Source organism: Myotis daubentonii, chromosome 11 (assembly GCF_963259705.1).
Source record: "Myotis daubentonii chromosome 11, mMyoDau2.1, whole genome shotgun sequence".
NCBI classification, from domain to species: Eukaryota; Metazoa; Chordata; class Mammalia; order Chiroptera; family Vespertilionidae; genus Myotis; species Myotis daubentonii.
Genome location: NC_081850.1, coordinates 37,538,799 through 37,558,326, shown reverse-complemented (window position 1 = coordinate 37,558,326; position 19,528 = coordinate 37,538,799). Strand labels below are relative to the sequence as shown.

Here is a 19,528-nt window from a genome sequence, read left to right as displayed (position 1 = left end):
GAAAAGACAGCTATAGCTTAAGAAAATTACTTGTTCATTTATACAACAAATGTTCATTAAGAGCCATCTTTGCACTGGACACTTTTCTAGGTGCTGGGACTATCCCCACGAACAGAACACAGTCCCTCCCCACGTGGACTTTACTTTCCAGTGAAGGAGGAAGACAATGAAGAAACCAATAAAAACGTAACATCAGGGGCTGTTGGTGATCATCTCCAAAGCTGCTAGGTGCCCGTGTAGGATTCTCCCAGTGAGGCCAAGTGGTGAGGCCCAGCTTCCTGACAAGACAGTAACCTACCCCCATGGTTCATCACCATGCTCACCTGGCCAAGAAGAAGGAAGCTGCCAAAGCACAACAGCAGCCCAGAAAGGACAGGAAGAAAACAGAGACGCTCCCAAAGAACCACAGGTGGCAGAGGAGACACATGAGGAGGTCAACGGCCAAGAGACCGCTGAAGTGGACTTGCTGACCAAGGAGAAGGAGGATTGAGATAAAGCTGCTGCTCAAGGTGTCAGTGGTGTCCTGGCCTCTCACCCCATCAGTACTGATGGCCACATTCTCAACCTCTCCCTTACCTTGCATGGCCAAGAGCTGCTCAGTGACACCAAACTGAAATTAAACTCAGGCTGTCGTTATGGCCTCATTGCCTCAAGTAGAATTGGAAAGTCCATGCTATTGGGAAAGGTGAAGTGCCCATCCCTGAGCACATAGACATCTACCATCTGACCCGGGAGATGCCCCCAGTGACCAGGCACCCTTGCTGCGTGTGATAGAAGTCAACACAGAGCGGGCCATGCTGAAGAAGAAGGCTGAGCAGCTGGCTCACGAGGATGCTGAGTGCGAGGAGCTCCTGGAGCTCTATGTGCCTCCGGAGGGCTGGATGCTAGCGAGGCGGAGAAGAGGGCCTCACGGAGCCTACACGGGCTGGGTTTCACACCTGCCATGCACACAAGAAACTAAAAGACCTCAGGAGGGGCTGGAGGATGAGGGTTGCCCTCACCAGAGTCCTTTTCATTCAGCCCTTCCTGGAGCTCCTGGATGAGCCACCAACCACCTGGGCCTCAATGCTTGTGTGCGGCCGGAAGAGGCACTAACAGACTTTTAAGTACATTCTGGCCTTTGACTCCCATTCCCAGGACTTTCTGAATGGTGTCTGTACCAACATCATTCACATGCACGAGAAGAGACTGAAGTATCACATGCATAATTATGAGCAGTATATAAAGACAGGGCTGGAGCTGGAGGAACCAGATGAAGAGGCCTCGCTGGGAGCAAGATCAGATTGTGCACATGAAGAACTACACTGCTAGGCAGTGCTAAGCTGGCCCGGCAGGCCCAGAGCAAGGAGAATACAGAAAATGATGGCATTGGGACTGATAGAGGCGGTTGTGACCAACTAGACACTGTCATTTCATTACCCACCATGTGGCAAAATCCCTCCACCCGTCATTATGGTGCAGAATATGAGCTTTGAGTATCCAAAAGATGGGCCTTGTATCTACAACAATCTAGAATTTGGCATTGATCTGGCACATAAGTGGCTCTGGCAGGGCCCAATGGAGCAGGGACGTCAAGTCTTGTGAAGCTGCTAATTGGAGAGCTACTACCCACAGGCGGGATGATGTGAAAACACTCGCATGGGGTGTTACCAACATTTACACGAGCAGCTGGACTTAGACCTCTCATCTTTGGAGTACATGATGAACTGCTACCCAGAGACCAAGGAGAGGAAAACAAAAATCACCTAAGAAAGATGACTGGGCTATATGTTCTCACTTGGAAACAGCAGGTGAGCCAGATCCAGAACCTGTCTGATGGGCAGACGTGCCAAGTGTGTTTGGCCTGGCTGGCCTGGCAGAACCCTCACATGCTCTTCCCGGGCAAGCCTACCAATCACCTGAATATTGAGACCATCGACACCCTGGCAGATGCCACCAATGACTTCGAGGGTGGTATGTGCTGTTCAGCCATGATTTCAGATGCATTCAGCAGGTAGCACCAGAAAATGTGGGTGTGTGAGAAGCAGACTATACCCAAGTGGCCTCCAGACATCCTGGTCTACAAGGAGACCTTGAGTCCAAGCTGGTGGGCGAGAAACTCCAGTTCACCAGAAGAACCCACAATCTGAGGGCCCCTGGGGCCACACTCCTGTATTGCTGCAATACCTCTTCCCAGCCCCTCTCCTCCCCCGACCTGCCTCAGCTGCACTCTGCAACCCTATCTACAGCTGAACAGTACCAGTCCATTTCTTCTCCTTCTAATTACTTTTATCCATCTGGACTCAGCTGACTGTTCTCACCAGCGCCTTGCTGGTTCCTGACAATGCCTACCCCCTGATTGGCCAGTGAAGGAGCTTAGGATCCTGGTTTTCTGGGTTTTGGTAAACTTGGAGGAATATCCTCCAGCCACTTCCCCCTTTTCTTTCTGCTTCTGGTTTGGAGCTCTGGACCGGGGTCTTGGTCCGGATCAGTTTTCAAATAATTATTTAACAGTATAACTTTTAGACCTGTGTGGCATCTATAAAGCATCCAATAAAGAAGCAAAAATGCCCTAATCGGTTTGGCTGAGTGGATAGAGTGTAGGCCTGTGGACTGAAGGGTCCCAGGTTCGATTGCGGTCAAGGGCATGTACCTTGGTTGTGGGCAAATGCCCAGTAGGAGGTGTGCAGGAGGCAGTTGATCGATGTTTCTAACTATCACTCTCCCTCCCTCTCTGTAAAAAAAAAATCAATAAAATATATTTTTAAAAAAGCAAAAATAAATAATAAAAGAAATACAACAAAAGGCTTCCAGAAGTCTTCTGACATATGTAGAGAGTGACTATTCCTTATATAAAGTTTGCACAAAATGAAATGAGGCATCATGTTTACATTATAAATTGCCACACAGGAGAGGGAGTTTCTGAGAAACTGCAAAGCCAAATAATGAAGCCCAACTGTACACAAAGCTAAGAGCCGGATTTCCATTCTGTTTTCTATAAACGACCATAAGCAAAAGTTATGTTTCTCTCTTAATCCTTAGTTATGAGAGACTGATTTCCCATTTACTTCATTTCCCATAAATCTTCACCATTCTGTTTAAACTACATATCTTGGGGAAAACAATAAAAGGACATCATTTCAATATAGCTTGCCAAAGCAATACTGCTATTGTGGGTTTCTTTGTTGCCATATAATGAATTCATAAGCCTAAGGAAAGTCTGGTTTATATGCCACTCCTTAAGAATTAGGAAAATGGTTCATATTCACTTTTCTTGTTTTATTGAGGGCATTACAGTTTGTTTTCTAATGGAAGATGGGCATTAGGAAACTTGGGAAATTTTTCTGTGCGATTTCTCCAATGGAAAAAGAAATACCTTTGGTAATCTACAACCTCTCAATGAATATAACATTAAACATGAAACTGTCACCAATCACCCATAAATTATCACTCTGTTTAAGTTAAAAGAACAAGTCTATGAAAGCATGCTTTATTTTAGAACATAGTGTAGTAAACACATAAATATTTCATAAAAAGGAAAAAGAAATCATGAATAAATGTCTCAGTTTAAAAAGCTAGCACTTCATTTATCTGAACAGCACAAAATCGGGACATAAGAAAAACATGCTCTTTACTGGCCAATGGAGTAAGTGAATGAGAAAGATCTAAAGCTTGCTTGCTTGCCTCACAACTAGACCTCTTAAGGCTCTTCTTCAAAAACTTCTTTTTTGCCTTTTTTTTTTTAAGTCAATCTCAATGCATTACATGAGTCTATTTGAGAAACACAATTCAGACCATATGGGAACATCTAGCTCCCAAGGTTACAGCAGAGTCTCAATAGCAAACAATGAGTAAGAGGGCTATCACTGCTGAAAGCCACAAAAACAGCACCCCAAAAATAATCCAGGAAAAGAAGGTAAGATTTTAAGTGGGGCCACTTAGTTCAGGGGCAAGAGCCTTGCATCCCTGGATGGATAATAATGCTATAAATTTATCATAGCAAAAAAAGACACACTCTATTCTGTACCATCTTTTAAAAAATCAGGGAAGGTTGTGACAACTTTGGGGAAATTTTCTATGCAAAAATTGGCTATAATAAATATTGACACTTAAAGGGGCAAGCAAACCCTTCGTAATCAGAATGTTTATTCTAGAAGTAAAAGCCTGCCCCAAAGTTCTGAGTAGCCAAGCATTCCCTGTTTTAAGCTCCTTCCATGTGGTGCTTGAGTGGCCAATTAGGTTGGGCAGGCTTGATATATATGCTGTCAATTTGTTCTTGATATATTTTGAACGTAAAGGTGTTTTTCCTATAGTACTAGTATTTAGGTTCTTGTTAAACTAAATTAGTATGAACTTTAGGGGGAGCGTTATTTGAAAAAATATAGACATGCCCCAGCTTGAAGGCCATATTTCATCACTGTAGTTATTTATCCTGTGTAACAGACAGGGCAGCCTTAGGAGTTACTTTCCCCCCAACTCTATCAGATGCCTGCTCGCCAAACTTCACAAGGTTTTCTTGATGGAAATTAAAACTTTGTAGGGGAAGCTTTGTGGAGTTGTTCACTCATAACCCTCCATGAACCCTCAGGGTGGAAAGAGCACTGGATGAAAGGTCATGGTCAGCACCTCAGGTGTACAACATAGTGTTCAGCCAGTCATATACCTTCAAGCGTACAACATAGTATTCAGCCAAACGTATACTTTCAAGTGTACAATATAGTATTCAGCCAATCATATACTTTATGAAGTATTCCCCCCTATATTTCCAGTACCCATCTGGCAACATATAGTTATTATAATATTGTTTAGTGATTTCCTTTTGGATGCAAAAATTGTTCAATACATATGTATTAAATCCCCACAACTTGCCAGGCACAGTGCTGAGTTCCAAGAATACAAAGATAAATAGAACATGGTGCCTAACCTTTTACATTGACAAATATTAGCTGAACACCTAGGATGTGCCTACCACTCCCTCAAGCAGGTCATAGTATTGCTTCTTTTGATCACTCCTGTTTTGTTTCCTTTATCAACAGATGTTATGACTGAATGACCCAATGATCCTGATAGTGGGCATGTTTTTACTTTTTTTTTTTTTAAGACAATGTGTGTATTAAGTATTGAAAACCCACTAGCCACCATGTTTTATGTAGTGTAGCTAAGTAGTATTCCATGAAACCTTGATTTTTCAATAAAACTATTTACATGTCTATGTCTATACTGGGTTACAGTGTATAATGTACTTCTTAAAGGGCACTGACATAGCCATACAGGGTTGTGTGACGGACTGAATGTGTGTCCCCAAAGTTGAAAGCCTAACCCCCAATGTGATGGTATTAGGAAGTGAGATCTTTGGGAGGTAGTTTGGGCATGTGAGCGGGGCCCTTATGAATGGTATTAGTGCCCTTTAGAAAGGGAAGCCAGAGAGCTCTCTTGCCCTCTTTCCACCACCTGAAGATACAATGAGAAGTTGGCAGTCTGCAACATTAAACAGAGGTCTCATCAGAACTCAACCATACTAGCACTCTCATCACCAACCTCTAGTACTGTGAAAAATAAATTTCTGTTGTTTATAAACTACTCAGTCTATAGAACTCTGTTACAGCAGCCTGAACTATGACAGTTTGCTATTTCTCTTTTATTTACAGTTCAAGTGACACTGAGTACCTGAAAAAGCCATGTGTGAAGATTAAATGCATGCTTAGCTTAGGCCAATTTACATTAACTGGTTTCTACAGGATCCTACAATCCCATTTTTAAATTTCATCCTAAAGATATTTAGAACATCAAAGGTAATGCTTTTAGCCTCCAACTAACTCCTTTCTCAACAACTGCTTTTCTCTTACCTAATTAGCAGTCTTTGGTTCCAGTTTGAAGGAGTGAGCGCACCTCGAGGATCCCCAGGGCACTCTGAAAATGTGGGTTGGGCAGATCCCGAGGATCACACTGGTCTTCATCCTGTGCCTGTAAGAGCAGCTGACTTGAGTTACCACTGTGTGCTTGAGGGAGCTCCAGCAGAGCAAAAGCACTGGGGTGGAATGCTATTTGGAAGAGGAAGTCCTCAGAGGTTGTGCAAGAGTTCAAAAGGCCACCAACCTAGAAGCCCCAGAGGCCAGAATGTGTCTACTTCCATGAGGGATTGCCTGGGGGTGGGAGGTACGGATCTGTCCATCAGAGCCCAGCCATCTCAATTGCTGTGGCTGCAGTATGGAGGATGGATTAGAGGAGGGCCAGAGTGTACTGGAAGGAAGCTATGGCTAGCATCCAGAGAAAGATGAGAAGCTGGACTAGGACAGAATCAGCAGAAACAATGAGAAGCTGATGGATGGGGGAGATATTCAGGAAGCAAAAGCATAGCAATGGGTGATGGATTCAATGCAGTGGATGAAAAAGATAGGGTCAAGGATGGCTCCTAAGTTTCTGCCTCATGCTGGGTGATGGCTAGTGGTGCCTATCACAGGGCTGGGCAACACTGCAAGAGGACCAGGTATGGAGAGAAAAGATCTGGTCTTGGGCATGTAGAATTTGAGGGGCCTTTGAGAGAGCCACGTATAATGTCAATTATGTAATCTAGAGCTCATAGATAGAAATTCTAAATTCACTTATGCTTTCTTTTTTTAAAACTTTTCTTCCCAAACTGCAACTGCATGAAGCAGACAAAAGAATGTGGGCTTTAAAAGGAGAAAAGCCAGGGTTGGACCATCCCTTACTGGCTCTGTGCTCATGAGCATGTTCCTAACCTGACTTGGTTTCCATTTCCTCCTCTGTCATCTGGGATCACGTTAACGATGAAAAGAAATAGCACTTGAAAAGTGCCTGGAATAGTGTGAGTTCTCAGCAAAGCCAAGCCAGAACCATGTTCATACTTTTTGTACACCCCGTAGCACTTGGTACTGTCCTAGCCAAGGAGGTCCATCAATATCTAGTATAGCAAACTGACTTGAAATATTCTGAGAACTGTCAGTAAACCACCACTTCCTCTTGCGAGAAAACCACTAGCTCTCGAAATCATTCTTCCACTTGGCATCCTATTGAAGTGCCACCCAATCGTCAGTTATGCACAGAGCATGTCTTACTCCCATCATCCACACACCTTGGTCTACCTCCCAGCCTTGGGAGCATCTATTATTTGGCAGGGCCAGCAACTACCTAGAGTTTTTTTTTTTTACTATCAGAAGCCCTAGGTGTCCAATCCAGTTGTGTGCATTTATTCTCTTGTGATCCATGGGGCTCTGAGAAAAGCCATGAATGGTTTTATTTCTCCCCTGGCATTTCTAGCAGAGCAAGTAGATGGCACCCTCTCCACAACCTCCCGGATTCTCCCAGGAATACCACGTACTTCAGGAGGCTTATTCTATACGTTGAGCAACAGACTGAACATTCCCTGCCAATACTGTGTATATCAGAATCACCTCATGCCTACCGACGCTCAAGTTGCTGAGCCCCACCCGACTTTCTGATTCAGCTAGGTTTATGGGATGATAATCTGTGTTCCTAACTAGTGTTGGTGCTGCTGGCCATGCACTTTTCTTTGTGTGGTACTGGGCTACTGATGCATCAAACAGTCAAAGAAACGCCAGCTGAGGTTGGGAAGTTTTCACCTGAAGTGTCACAGGATTTGCCTTATATATTATCACCAAGGTGTCTTGGTTAAGAAGGACACATGTTTATGATTTAGGTACTTTTAGACCCCATTTTAATAGTTTTGGAATGTTTTGTTTGATGCTTGATAATTTCTCCTTATCTGTTCTGTATTACTTAGTTTTCGGTAAATGAAAAGGGATAACTCTTTAGAGACATTGCATCATACTCAGGCCAGAATTCATTCACCTAACCAAGCATTGCTTCCTCCTCCCAGAAGATGTGACTGTCATTCTCATGGAGTTCCCGTCATTAGCCTTTAAGAACTGTCTTCATGGCTAAACCTGCTCAGCTTGAGTTAGCCTAATAGCGGCCCAGTTCATCTTAACAGGGTGGATGGCACTTCTCCATTCATTTAAATATTTACTAGGCACCTACTATGTGCCAAGTACTAGAAAAAGAGTGTTCGAGAACCATGACTTCTGCCCTCAACAAGTTTATAATCTTGGGTTGAGTGTGAGTGTCTTGGGCAGAGGTGGTAGAAAAACAAGTTAAATACATAAACGTATAAGTATCCCCTGTGATAAGTGAAGAAAACTTATGGAGAAGGTCCTCTTTAGGATAGATGGTCAGAGAAGGCCTCAAGAGCAGGTGGCATTTGCCCAGCTGGTGTGGCTCAGTGGCTGAGCATTGACCCACCCACTAAGAGGTCTCCAGTTTGATTCCTGGTCAGGGCACATGCCTGCGTTGTGGGCTCCATCCCCCGTAGGGGCTGTGCAGGAGGCAGCCAAATGATGCTGATGCTTCTTTCATCAATGTTTCTATCTCTCTCTCCCTCTCTCCCTTCCTCTCTCTCTAAAATCAACAAAAACACTGTTATTATTAAAAGAGAGCAGGTGACATTTAAAGTGATTAACTTAGAGAAGCTTAAAGTTCATTCTTACCTGTGTACACTAAGCCAAATTCATTATTAAGTCACCCTGGGTGCTTTAAAAATATGTTTAGTGGGGCTTATAAATAATAAAAAGAGCAACACATTTCATACTTATATTGTAACTTCTGTTAAGAAAGAGAAATAAAAAATCATTCCTAGGCATGTTGGTTAAAAAAAGGTCGGAGGTTTAATGAATAAATACCACTTATGATGAAAAATGAAGTTTACTATAAACTATTGAAACTAGTCTCTATCAGCTTGCCTGACATTTCTAAAAAGGCCTAGAAACTAATAGAATCATTAGAATAATTATGAAACATCCCAAGGCGATGAGTGATTTCCTTTTGGATGCATAAATTGTTCAATATACATATATTTAATCCCCACCCCTTGCCAGGCACAGTGCTGAGTTCCAAGAATAAAAAAATAAATAGAACATGACGCCTAACCTTTTACATTGACAAATATGAGCTGAACACTTAGGATGTGCCTACCACTCCCTCAAGCTGGTCCTAGTATTGCTTCCTTTGATCGCTCCTGTTTTGTTTCCTTACTTTATCAACAGATGCTACAACGAAATGATCCAACGATCCTGATAGTGGGCATTTTTTTTTAAGACAAAATTGTGTATTAAATATTGAAAACTCACTACCCAACATGTTGAGTCTACTGCATTTCTTGTGCCTGTCTGTGAAGCAGAGAAACACATTTTTATAGCGAGCTATAAGTGTATCCGTTCGCAAACCCCTTACTCAGCATCACTGAACGGCAAAGACTTAAATGTTACCTTTTTCTTCCAAAATGGATGAAATTTCTACAGTCCTTGACTTTAGTCCCAGAACTTGAGTTCCAAGTCAATTATCCTCCCTGAGCCCCCAGAATTCCAACCATGGTCTGAACCTCAACTGAAAGACACACACCCCAATTTTAGGGAGCAATACTGCACACCCAATCCTTTATGTTTCATTACAATTTCACAACCAACTTTCCACAACTCCTACAGAAAACAAGTCTCAAGAACTTTCTGCTCACCTATTATGTAAACTCCCCCAAACAAACTGCACACCCATTGTTTCTTCAGCCCCACAAACTATACAGAAGACCGTCTATCACAGTGGTTCTCAACCTTCCTAATGCAGTGACCCCATAATACAGTTCCTAATGTTGTGGTGACCCCCAATTTCATTGTTACAAATTGAACATAATTAAAGCATAGTGATTAATCACAAAAACAATATGTAATTATATATGTATTTTCCGATGGTCTTAGGCGACCCCTGTGAAAGGGTCATTCGACCCCCAAAGGGGTCGAGACCCACAGGTTGAGAACCGCTGGTCTATCAGCAGACACTTCCTGTTGTTTTCCATTCAAATATGCGGCTGTCTTAACTTAAATGATAATACCAAGGTACTTCCAGCTTTCCAGCTAACTAAACATGTGACCATGTCCCAGCTGTTACCTATGTTTCAACTCTTCCCAAGAGTAATCTAGTCTGGATCGGATTCTTGTGCTTTCTTACATCACGGTCTCCTTTACACTCCTCTGAAGTCGGACAGGAGTAAATACAATTGAGAATGGGACACACAGAATCAAGCCTGTTTTTCCTGGCCAAATCTTGTTACTGGAAGGGACCTGACTGAATAAAGCAGCTAATTGTTTACTATACAGTACCCTTCAAAAATTTCATCAATAGATTAAGTTAAAAGTTTATTTTTGAAAAGAAAAATACTGAACAAAAGGTTAGATTTCCCTTCCATTTAGAAGAATCGCCAAATCCAGCCACAACTGAACAGCCGAGCTACATAATGTACGCTTCGAACTGGGCAGCCTCTACAAAAATAAAAGGACTCCTTCCAACTCCAGTTAATGTACTTGATACAAAGAGAACATGTTTCTGCAACAAATACATCTAGAACGTGGTGTTTTACAGAGTAACTAATGAGGGCTCCAGCCACAGGGGGAAAAATGACTTTTCCAGGATATTAAATATTCTGACTCACCATTTAACAGAAGTGCAAGCAAAAATGCAAATGCAAATGTATACGCATTTATGACTTTATCAGCTGTATGACAGGGCCACCTTTGGCTTCTGGCTTTATTTACCAGGAAGAGAAGCTTGGAAAACCAGCATCCATTTGTATTTCTCTTCAAATAGTTCCCTGTCTCCAAGCACTGGTTGGAACAAAGTATTAATTCTGAGTCTGTTGATCTACCTAGCCAAGAGAAACACAGTGAACAGATAAAAACAGACAACTTTGTCTTCTTAAAAGTAAGAAATGCACCTTCACCATAAAAACCCCAGGCACAATCTTGAATATGAACCTTCTTACGAATTCCACATTAGCCCTGATCCTCCTGCTAAACATCTGTGTGACTGAGCAAGCCACCTCACCTCTCTAAGCCGCAGCCGTCTTACCCATAAAAGGTGCCAGTGTCTGAACTAGTTAGTTAATATTGAATTCTCTATCAGGAAGAAATCACCTCAATCCCCAATGACTGGTTCTGTTAATAATGTTTAAGACCCATTCTATTTCTTTGCCATCATTCTTCTAAACACCACTTTTCAGTAAGGAGAGGTGGAAAGAGAAGAGGATTCTTAAAGGGAACAGATGCTAGTTTGGTTTTATTAATTAGGTTCCCCCTCTGAAGCCATGAGCTGGTATTAGCATCTGCTGAAATTGACTCAAATATAAAAAAGAGTGGTTGGTTTCTCCCTCTCAAGAAATACTCTTTCATAGGCTACACATTACTAACAACTAAGTGGGGGGAGGCAAGCAAAAGAGCATGGCATAGAGGACGTGAATCTATTGTTTACATGGAGTAAGAATAACTCTTATGTGATGTATTCAGGAAGGAGAGCAACAATGGGCACCTATCCCTGCTAGCTTCAGGGGCCACACCTTGTGTAGGTAAATTATCTTCTGGGTCAGCAGGTGTTGGGATGAGATGCTTGAGATTATTTTAAAGTTACTTCACTCACCTCCATCATTCAACAGCTATTTATTGAGTATTTATGGTATGTAAACCCCAAAGCTAAAAAAAAAATAAACAACTAAAGGGACTGAGTTGACTGACTGGAATTTTTTTTTGGGGGGGGGGGATTCAAGTAAATCCTCACATGTATTTTAGAGGAGTTCAGACCCTCAGAATATTTTCAAATCAAATAGTAAAATGAAACTATAGATGCTGAGCCGAAGTACACTTGGAATTTTTCTTCCCCTTCATTAAGTGGTATGTGATGAAAGGGAGGGAGGAGTAAATTACAGATGAAATAGAGAACTAGTTAAATCCTTAGTTAATACAGTTAAAAGGCCTCCCCCCCAATACAAAATGATACCATTGGATTACAAACACACTGATAAGCATTATAGAATGCTAAAACTAGAAAGAGAAGGATAATTCAATACAGACCTCATGTTTTATATGTGGGGACTGAAGGCTCAGAAGTGATATGATTTGGCCCAGGTCACACAGACAAACACAGTGCCAGAACTAGAACCCAGGTCACCAGCAGGCACGCATCACAGTCCCTAGGATACTGCAGCATCTGTCATGTGTCCTAAGAGCTATAGGAAGTAGAACAATGGCATAATCTACAAAGCAATGGAGTAGGCATCGGGAGCTCGAGTTCTAGTCTTACAAACTTCACTGAATTAGACAGAGAACCACGGACAACACCCATCACCTGTGTAAGCCTCTTCATCTGTCAAGTGTGAACGGTAATTCACAGTGAGACTGTGCAGACCAAAATAAATGCAGAAGCTCTGGCCGCTGTAAAAAAATGTCACACAAGCACAAAACCAGAACCGGCTGGTGCGAGTGGGGGTCGTGTGGGTATTTTAGAAACCCTTGCTGTGACTGAGTCCACTTCCAGTCACTTGTTACCTTGTGAAGACCCAGTACCTGTGAGCCTCCCGCTCCTCCTGTGACTATGTGGCTAATAGTCTTTGCCCTGCTTCTCTCAGAAGGGGTCAGAATTAAATGAGAACACTGAAAAGCATTTGCAAGCAGTAAGGCACTGATGCAGACTTACGGTGTTATTATTAAATCCCTCTAGCCTTCATGTGGACAAAAATGTAACACGGTTCAATCATTCAGTTCTTAATAGTTTCCTGCTTAAGTAAGACATCATTATGCATCAGTCTCAGACTTACCAGCTTTCCCATCAGTCCCTGTCAGTCTCCACTCACATTACTCTGTACAGAACCACTTCCCTCAGCTCCAGACCTTGTCCGATGCTTACTCAACCGGCATGAAGTGGGATGAGAAAGGTTTTTGCCCCAGGGCCTCCTTTCAGCTGGAAATGCTCTGACAAAAGCTTCCAGGAACACTACTCTACTTCACATTAGAGAGGTAATGAAACCCACCCTTCCACTTTTCCCCACTGGACTGCAGAACGCCAGCCTTTCCAAAGAACAGGAGAGAAGCCAGGGTGGATGATCTTTTATATATATATATATTATTGACTTCTGAGAGGAAGGCAGAGAGAGAGAGAGAGAGAGAGAGAGAGAGAGAGAGAGAGAGAGAGAGAGGTGTCAATGATGCGAATCATTGATTGGCTGCCTCTTGCACGCCCCCCACTGGGGACGGAGCCCACAACCCAGGCATGTGCCCTTGACTGGAATCAAACCCAGGACCCTTCAGTCCACAGGCAGACGCTCTATCCACTGAGCCAAACCAGCTGGGACAAGGGGGTGGATGATCTCCACCAGAGCGGCAACAGGGGCTCCCCAAACCTACCCTCAGCAATGCTAGTCAGGGGACAGCGTCTCCTTCGCAGGAGACTAACTCATCCAAAGGCCCAACGCCTCCCTCAAGAGTCACTCACCATACAGCTAGGGCCTCCAGCAGGCTGAGAATGTCACAGAAGCGTGGGGAGGGAGAGGGGCTTTGTATTTTTGGTCTGCAACCCTCTGCTCAGAAAGCATGAGGATAACTCACATGGCTTTGTGGAGAGCCCTGATCTCCAGTATAAAATGAGAGAATGCATCAGCCTACTCGAACAACTTCTCTGGAACAGGTTTCTACCCAACCACGCTGGGCAAATGAGAGAGGTAAACTGGGGGGAGGGAGGGAGGATAAGAAATGACAAGAGGCTCATTTGCATAGATGAGCGATAAGCAGACATTCGTTGTCTTCAGGTCTGGCAACTCCTGGCAACTCCTGGCACCGGCCTGGCAAATCAAACCCAGCCATTCTCCCTCTCTGTTGCCCCCACACTCTCACCTGCCCCCCGCCCCCCTCACCCCTGGTCCCAGCTGTTGACGGGGCTGGGGGCCTGGGGGAGAGAAGCCAAGGAAACGCATTCGTCTGGTGCAGCGTTTCGGCTGGAACCGTACCGCACCTGTTCAATCCGGCTCCGGTGCCAGAAACGACCAAACAGCGACTTGAAAGCCCCTCTGGAGATCCCCGGGCGCCTACCAAGTTCGCCGCTAGTTAGGGTGGTGGGAGATGCCTCCTGCTACTGCCAGACTCAGCTCGTCATCCCGAAAAAGGGACGGGGCTCTGCTTAGGTGAACCCAGCATGATCCCCGAATGTCACCGCAGCCCCGTGTCACCGGGGTGGCTAGCGGGTGGGTACCCTCGGGGAGCGCGCCGCCGTGGACCCCGTGGAATGAAGGTCCAGCTTCGGTAGCCACGCGCACTGCCTTCACCCTACCCCCAGCACAACGCGGACCAAGTGGGAGCGTGGAGAGGCCGCCGGGATTCGTCAGAGGCACGGAGTCCCCGAACCCGAGCCCCCGAGGAGGGTCCAGGGAGGAGGGGCCGCGGACGCGCAGGAAACTTACCTCACTCGGGCAGCATTCGGGCGCCTCCGCTGTCGAGACCAGTTGCGCCACAGTCTGCAAGTTATTGGGATGTTGTTGCTTTTCCCCGGCGAGGGGAGAGCAGTGCGGCCGAGGGGCGCGAGGGGCTGGGGGGTCGGCGGGCCGGGGGCGGGGCCGGGGCGCTGCACGCAGAGCTCGCAGGTGCTGGGGCCCGAGCCGCGGGGCCAAACTCGCCCCGGACGCGCCTCGGCGGGGGCGCGCGGCTGCAAGTGTGCAATGCGCGCGCGCCGCGGCGAGTGTGTGTCCCCGCTTTCCCCTTCCTCCCCCGCCAGTCAGTCCTCTGGTCAGACTCGGCAGCGAGCGGGCACCGAAGCCCCAGCCTCTCGGAACAGCTCCCCTGCCCGCGCCGCCTCGCCGCCGCGCACTCCCCGGCCGGGTCCGAAGAGCAGCGGCGCCCCCGGGCTGGGGCGCGGGTCCCGGCGCAGGACGCGCCCGAGTCAGAGCCAGGCGCGGAGGAGCGAGCCGCGCGGTGACTGCCGCGGCTCCGGGAGACTGCAGGCCCCGCCCGCCGGCCGCCCAAGCTCTTCCCCTTTTCTCTCCACCCCCTTGCTCCATCCCGCACGCCCTGCAGGGAAACCAGACCGGTTTGCAGCAGCTGCGGCGGCTGGAGCCTCCGCCGCAGTCCGACTGGGTGCCGAGTGCTTTCCTAGGGACGCGGCTCTGTGTCCCGGGTGCCCAGGACGGAGACCCCAGGACGGAGAGCAGGGGCAGCAGGAGCCCCTGGGTTTGGCCGATCCCTCCAAGTCTCCAGAGCTACCCGGGACCTTCCCCGCGGCTCTCAGAATGCTGCGTCCGGGCTGAACAGGCTGTTCGGGATAGGGCTCCCCCTGCCCCAGGCCGTTGAACTCTGCAACACCTGGTCGCCTAGCCGCCGGACTCGGCTCGGAAGGGACAGGCTAGGATGCCAAGGCGACGGTGTCTCCCCTTCTAAGGACAGCAGGTGTGCCCAGGAAATAAGACCTACTTGACAGGTAGGGAAGAGTTGGCGAGGAGGTCCTAGCGGAGAGGAGAAAGGAGAGGAGAGGAGGCTGGAGGGGCGTGAAGCGCTTGTGGGCTGTGGTGGGGTTGGGGATCCAATCCGACTGAGAGCGCTGAGTGGGCGTGGGGGCATCTGCTGTCAGTCTAGCTACAGAAAGGGCAGATCTAAAGAACTCTCCCAGGGGAAAAAATGCCGTCATGGCAGCTGTAGCTAAATGTGCTCAATAGGAACCGAAAAGGTAGCGGATCCCTCCCAGATGAACCGAAAGCAAGGGGTATTTCTAGCCCTCATTACTTCCTTCCACTTCACTCTTGCTTGGTGTGGCTCACGTTGGAGCACCGTCCCCACGGGTCGCGGGTTCGATTCTGGTAGGACACAAACCCAGGTTGTGGGTTCGATTCCCATCAGGCGCGTGAGGGAGGCAAAGGATCATCTATGTTCTCTTTACACATCACACCAACGTTTCTCTCTCCCTCTCCCTTCCTCTCTAAAACAACAACTACAAACCACTGGTGGAAAACGTGGGATGGACACATTCTACCTGAGGAATGCCCAACCATTCATAGTCCTTATCATCAGAATCAATCGCTGAGTTGGTGAGCTACCATCTTTCTGCTTAAAAGGATACTCCCCAAATTCTCAGCAAGTGAAACCCCTCTTTTCAGTTCTGAAATCTTTTTATACTTCCCCCTACCCCCCCCCCCCGCCCCCCACACATTGAGGAAGTGTGTTATGGTTTAATATCAGCTCAGAATGGAGATCAATAATTCCTTGGCACCGAAACCGGTTTGGCTCAGTGGATAGAGCGTCGGCCTGCAGACTGTAAGGTCCTGGGTTCGATTCCAGTCAAGGGCATGTACCTGGGTTGCAGGCACATCCCCAGTAGGAGGTGTGCAGGAGGCAGCTGATCGATGTTTCTCTCTCATCGATGTTTCTCTCTATCTCTCTCCCTTCCTCTCTGTAAAAAATCAATAAAATATATTTTAAAAAATAAATAAATAAATAAAAATAATTCCTTGGCAACACAAATAACCCGCATTCTTAGACTTTTTCCAGCTTACTTCTTCCAATATGTCTGACATTTCAGGGCATCACTTGGTTAAGACCTGTAAAGTGTGTCTGGCTTTATCCTGGCATCCTAAACCTTCAAAGCTCAGAGCAGCCACACACTTCTAGTCCAGGTGGCTGATTTTGCAGAAGAGAAAACGAACACCCAAAGATATTAAGTGATTCAAGGGCCAAAACCCAGGTTCCTTGATTCCTAATTCCTGAGCAAGAAATAAATGCCGGATTAATAAAATTCAATTAGGACTCAATAGAGGGGGCAGTGGAGGAAAGAGGAGCAGATCAAAAGAACCTTGATCGGCCTGGTGTGAATCACTGTATAGGGGGCAGCAGCACACCGCTGAAAGCAGCAGGCAGGCGGGGCTCTGGGAGTGGTAATCCCAGTCTCCCCTTCTCTCTCCTCAGACTCTGCTCTGAAATCCCAGGAGAGGAAAATGAATCTGCTTCCCGGAGAGGAAAGTGAAAATGCAACGTCAGTTCTCAGTGTCTCCTGGGAATGCAGGAGAGGTGAACACAGGTAAAGTTAAATTTAAATCACAGTGGATCAGAGATGGTCACGCACGTTATGTACAAATGCACACGTACATGTGTGCACACAGCCCTTGTTTCCCATGAAGAGCCTGAGTGCGTCCTTTCTGTAAAGCACAGGTAGATGCCAACAGCCTTCAGTTTCCAGAGAGACGTCACCACGCTGACCGACCATTGGCTACTTAGAGAGCTAACTCTATGAAACTGACTCTAAGCAACTATTCCAAGAGTCTTAAAATCATCATTACAGTGAATTAATTAATGGAACAAGGAACCACATAGTGTGAAACCTGATATTTCGTCCCTATTCTCTCTAAATCTATTAACAAGAATCTGGGAAAGTCACCCTCTATTGGAAGTAAACCAAGATCAATATCACTAGCAGTAATGACTTGGCAAGAAAATATGGAAACATTGTAACAATCAGAAAATGCTCACCTAATTGTTTTACTTAATTTCAAATATAATTTCTCCAGTGTTTCCAGATCTTAGTCCAAAATGTTAATAATGCTATTCAATACTCCCCAATAAGGAATAAGCCTAGATTCCTGGTAGTAGATTTGGTAGCATTAATGGCCCTAAGTAATGACCTCTCTTATCCAGGTCCTTTTCCTCTGACTTTGTAGTCCCTTTATGCTGTGAACATAAAACTACATTTTTTTAAAAAAAAGTCCAGCCTGGCCGGCGGGGCTCAGTTGTTAAGCATCGGCCTGTGAACTAGGTGGTCACGGTTCAATTCCTGGTCAGGGCATATGGCCGGGTTGCAGGTTGTGTGGGGAGTGCAGGAGGCAGCTGATCAATGATTCCCTCTCATCATTGATGTTTCTCTCTCTCTCTCTCTCTCTCTCTCTCTCTCTCTCTCTCTCTCTCTCTCTCCCTTCCTGTCTGAAATCAATAAAAATATACATATTTTTTAAAAGATATAAAAAAAGAGAAAGTCCTTTTTTAAAAAAAATGTTCGTGCATTTCTGCTTCTGTCCTTAGAATCCTGCCATCACCATGAGAACAAGCCCACTGGAGGATGAAAGGCCCCATGGGGCAGAGCTGAGTCATCACTGCTGAGGCCATCCTTGACCTGACAGCCCTCAGGTGACTGCAGAGGTACAAGCAAGTCCAAATGAGATCGGCCAGGCTTGGTCCAGATCAGCAGAACCGCCCACCCAACTGACATATTCACTGGAAATAATACATTGTTACTATTTCAAGTCACCACTTCAGTTATCCATCGCTGCATAACCACCACCCCAAAACTAGTAGCTGAGACCCCCACCATTTACTATTTTTCATAATTCTCTGAGTCAACTGGACCCAGGTGGGCATTGGCCAGAGTCACTCACTTGGCATCTGAGCAGGAAGGTCTGAGAAGTCTTCATTCACACATCAGGCACCTCAGTCTGCCGCCGCATGACCTCTGCCTTTCCAGGTCACAGGGTTGGGCTTCCTTACAGCACGTGGTCCTTTCAGCAGGACGGCCAGACTTCTTACCTGGCAGCTGGCTTCCAGGGGGGAATGGACACTGCCAGTCTTCTTAAGGACTAAGCTTGGGAGTTCTAGAACACCCACTTCATTCTATGGACAAAGCAGTCACAAGACCAACCAGACTTAAGAGAGGAAATAGACTCACACATTTGGTTTGAGGCAAAGCATGTGTGTATAAGAATCAAAGGGCCTATCAGAGCCATTTTGGGGAGACTATCTCGCTTACTAAGTTTTGGGGTGGTGGTTATACCCTATTAGCTACATTCTTCTAAGCGATGGGACCTTGGGCTAGTTATAAAACCTTTCTGGACCTTTCAATGACGTGAGGGAGGTTGAGTTTGGGTATTTAACTTTTTCTTTAGTGACATCTCCAGGGCAAACTGAAGTCCCATATGTATCCAGAAAGGAGTTGCCAGGAGGAATTTGTGGAGCATTGGTCAGCTATGGGCACTTCTAGTAGGTCACCTGTATCTGTTCTTCAACTAGACACAATCCTCAAGAATCCACATGAAAGGCATGCATTGTGGCGGCTCCAAGCAGCTTGGGTGGTGGGAGAAGGAGCAGGGGCCAGGCAGCCCAGGCTCGCAAAGGCACCCAGAAAGCACTGACTGGCCCAGCAGCCACCCTCCCCAAGAGGATGGTCAGCACCACACCACTGAGGGGGCGGTGAAGAGATCCATGGGTTGTCAGCTATACCTGCTCCTGCAAAAGTGGAAATGCTATACCTGCTCCTGCAAAAGTGGAAATGAAGAAAGAAAGAAAGAAAGAAAGAAAGAAAGAAAGAAAGAAAGAAAGAAAGAAAGAAAGAAAGAAAGAAAGAAAGAAAGAAAGAAAGAAAAAGGAAAGGAAAGGAAAGGAAAGGAAGGAAGGAAGGAAGGAAGGAAGGAAGGAAGGAAGGAAGGAAGGAAGGAAGGAAGGAAGAAAGAAAGAAAGAAAGAAAGAAAGAAAGAAAGAAAGAAAGAAAGAAAGAAAGAAAGAAAGAAAGAAAGAAAGGGAAAGGAAAGGAAAGGAAGGAAGGAAGGAAGGAAGGAAGGAAGGAAGGAAGAAAGAAAGAAAGAAAGAAAGAAAGAAAGAAAGAAAGAAAGAAAGAAAGAAAGAAAGAAAGAAGGCAGTAGGAAAGGATAAATCTGCAGACAAAAAAAGTACAAACAAAG

At 45.9% G+C, this 19,528-nt stretch overlaps 1 protein-coding gene, 1 long non-coding RNA gene and 1 pseudogene across 12 annotated transcripts in view; 2 read left to right on the top strand and 1 right to left on the bottom strand.

Moving 5' to 3' along the window:
• PIP5K1B (phosphatidylinositol-4-phosphate 5-kinase type 1 beta) overlaps window positions 1-14,452 on the bottom strand; it is a 288,346-nt gene extending 273,894 nt beyond the window's left edge. For 8 of the 10 annotated variants that reach the window (XM_059656847.1, XM_059656853.1, XM_059656851.1 and 5 more), the window contains exon 1: window positions 14,285-14,452. The gene's annotated coding sequence lies outside the window, so the exon portion shown is untranslated. Of the gene's footprint in view, window positions 1-13,436; window positions 13,522-14,284 lie in introns of those variants that run through there. The other 2 variants (XM_059656850.1, XM_059656844.1) reach the window with 2 other exon arrangements.
• LOC132212715 (ATP-binding cassette sub-family F member 2-like) lies at window positions 303-2,290 on the top strand (annotated as a pseudogene).
• A 350-nt stretch (window positions 14,453-14,802) lies between the features above and the next one.
• LOC132211972 (uncharacterized) lies at window positions 14,803-19,093 on the top strand. Of its 2 annotated transcripts, none has more exons than XR_009447609.1 (3): window positions 14,803-15,294; window positions 16,773-16,884; window positions 17,880-19,093. It is a non-coding gene; the product is annotated as an uncharacterized LOC132211972 (long non-coding RNA). The 2 variants fall into 2 exon arrangements; XR_009447610.1 differs by lacking the exon at window positions 14,803-15,294 and adding an exon at window positions 15,332-15,894.
• The last annotated feature ends 435 nt before the right edge of the window (window positions 19,094-19,528 follow it).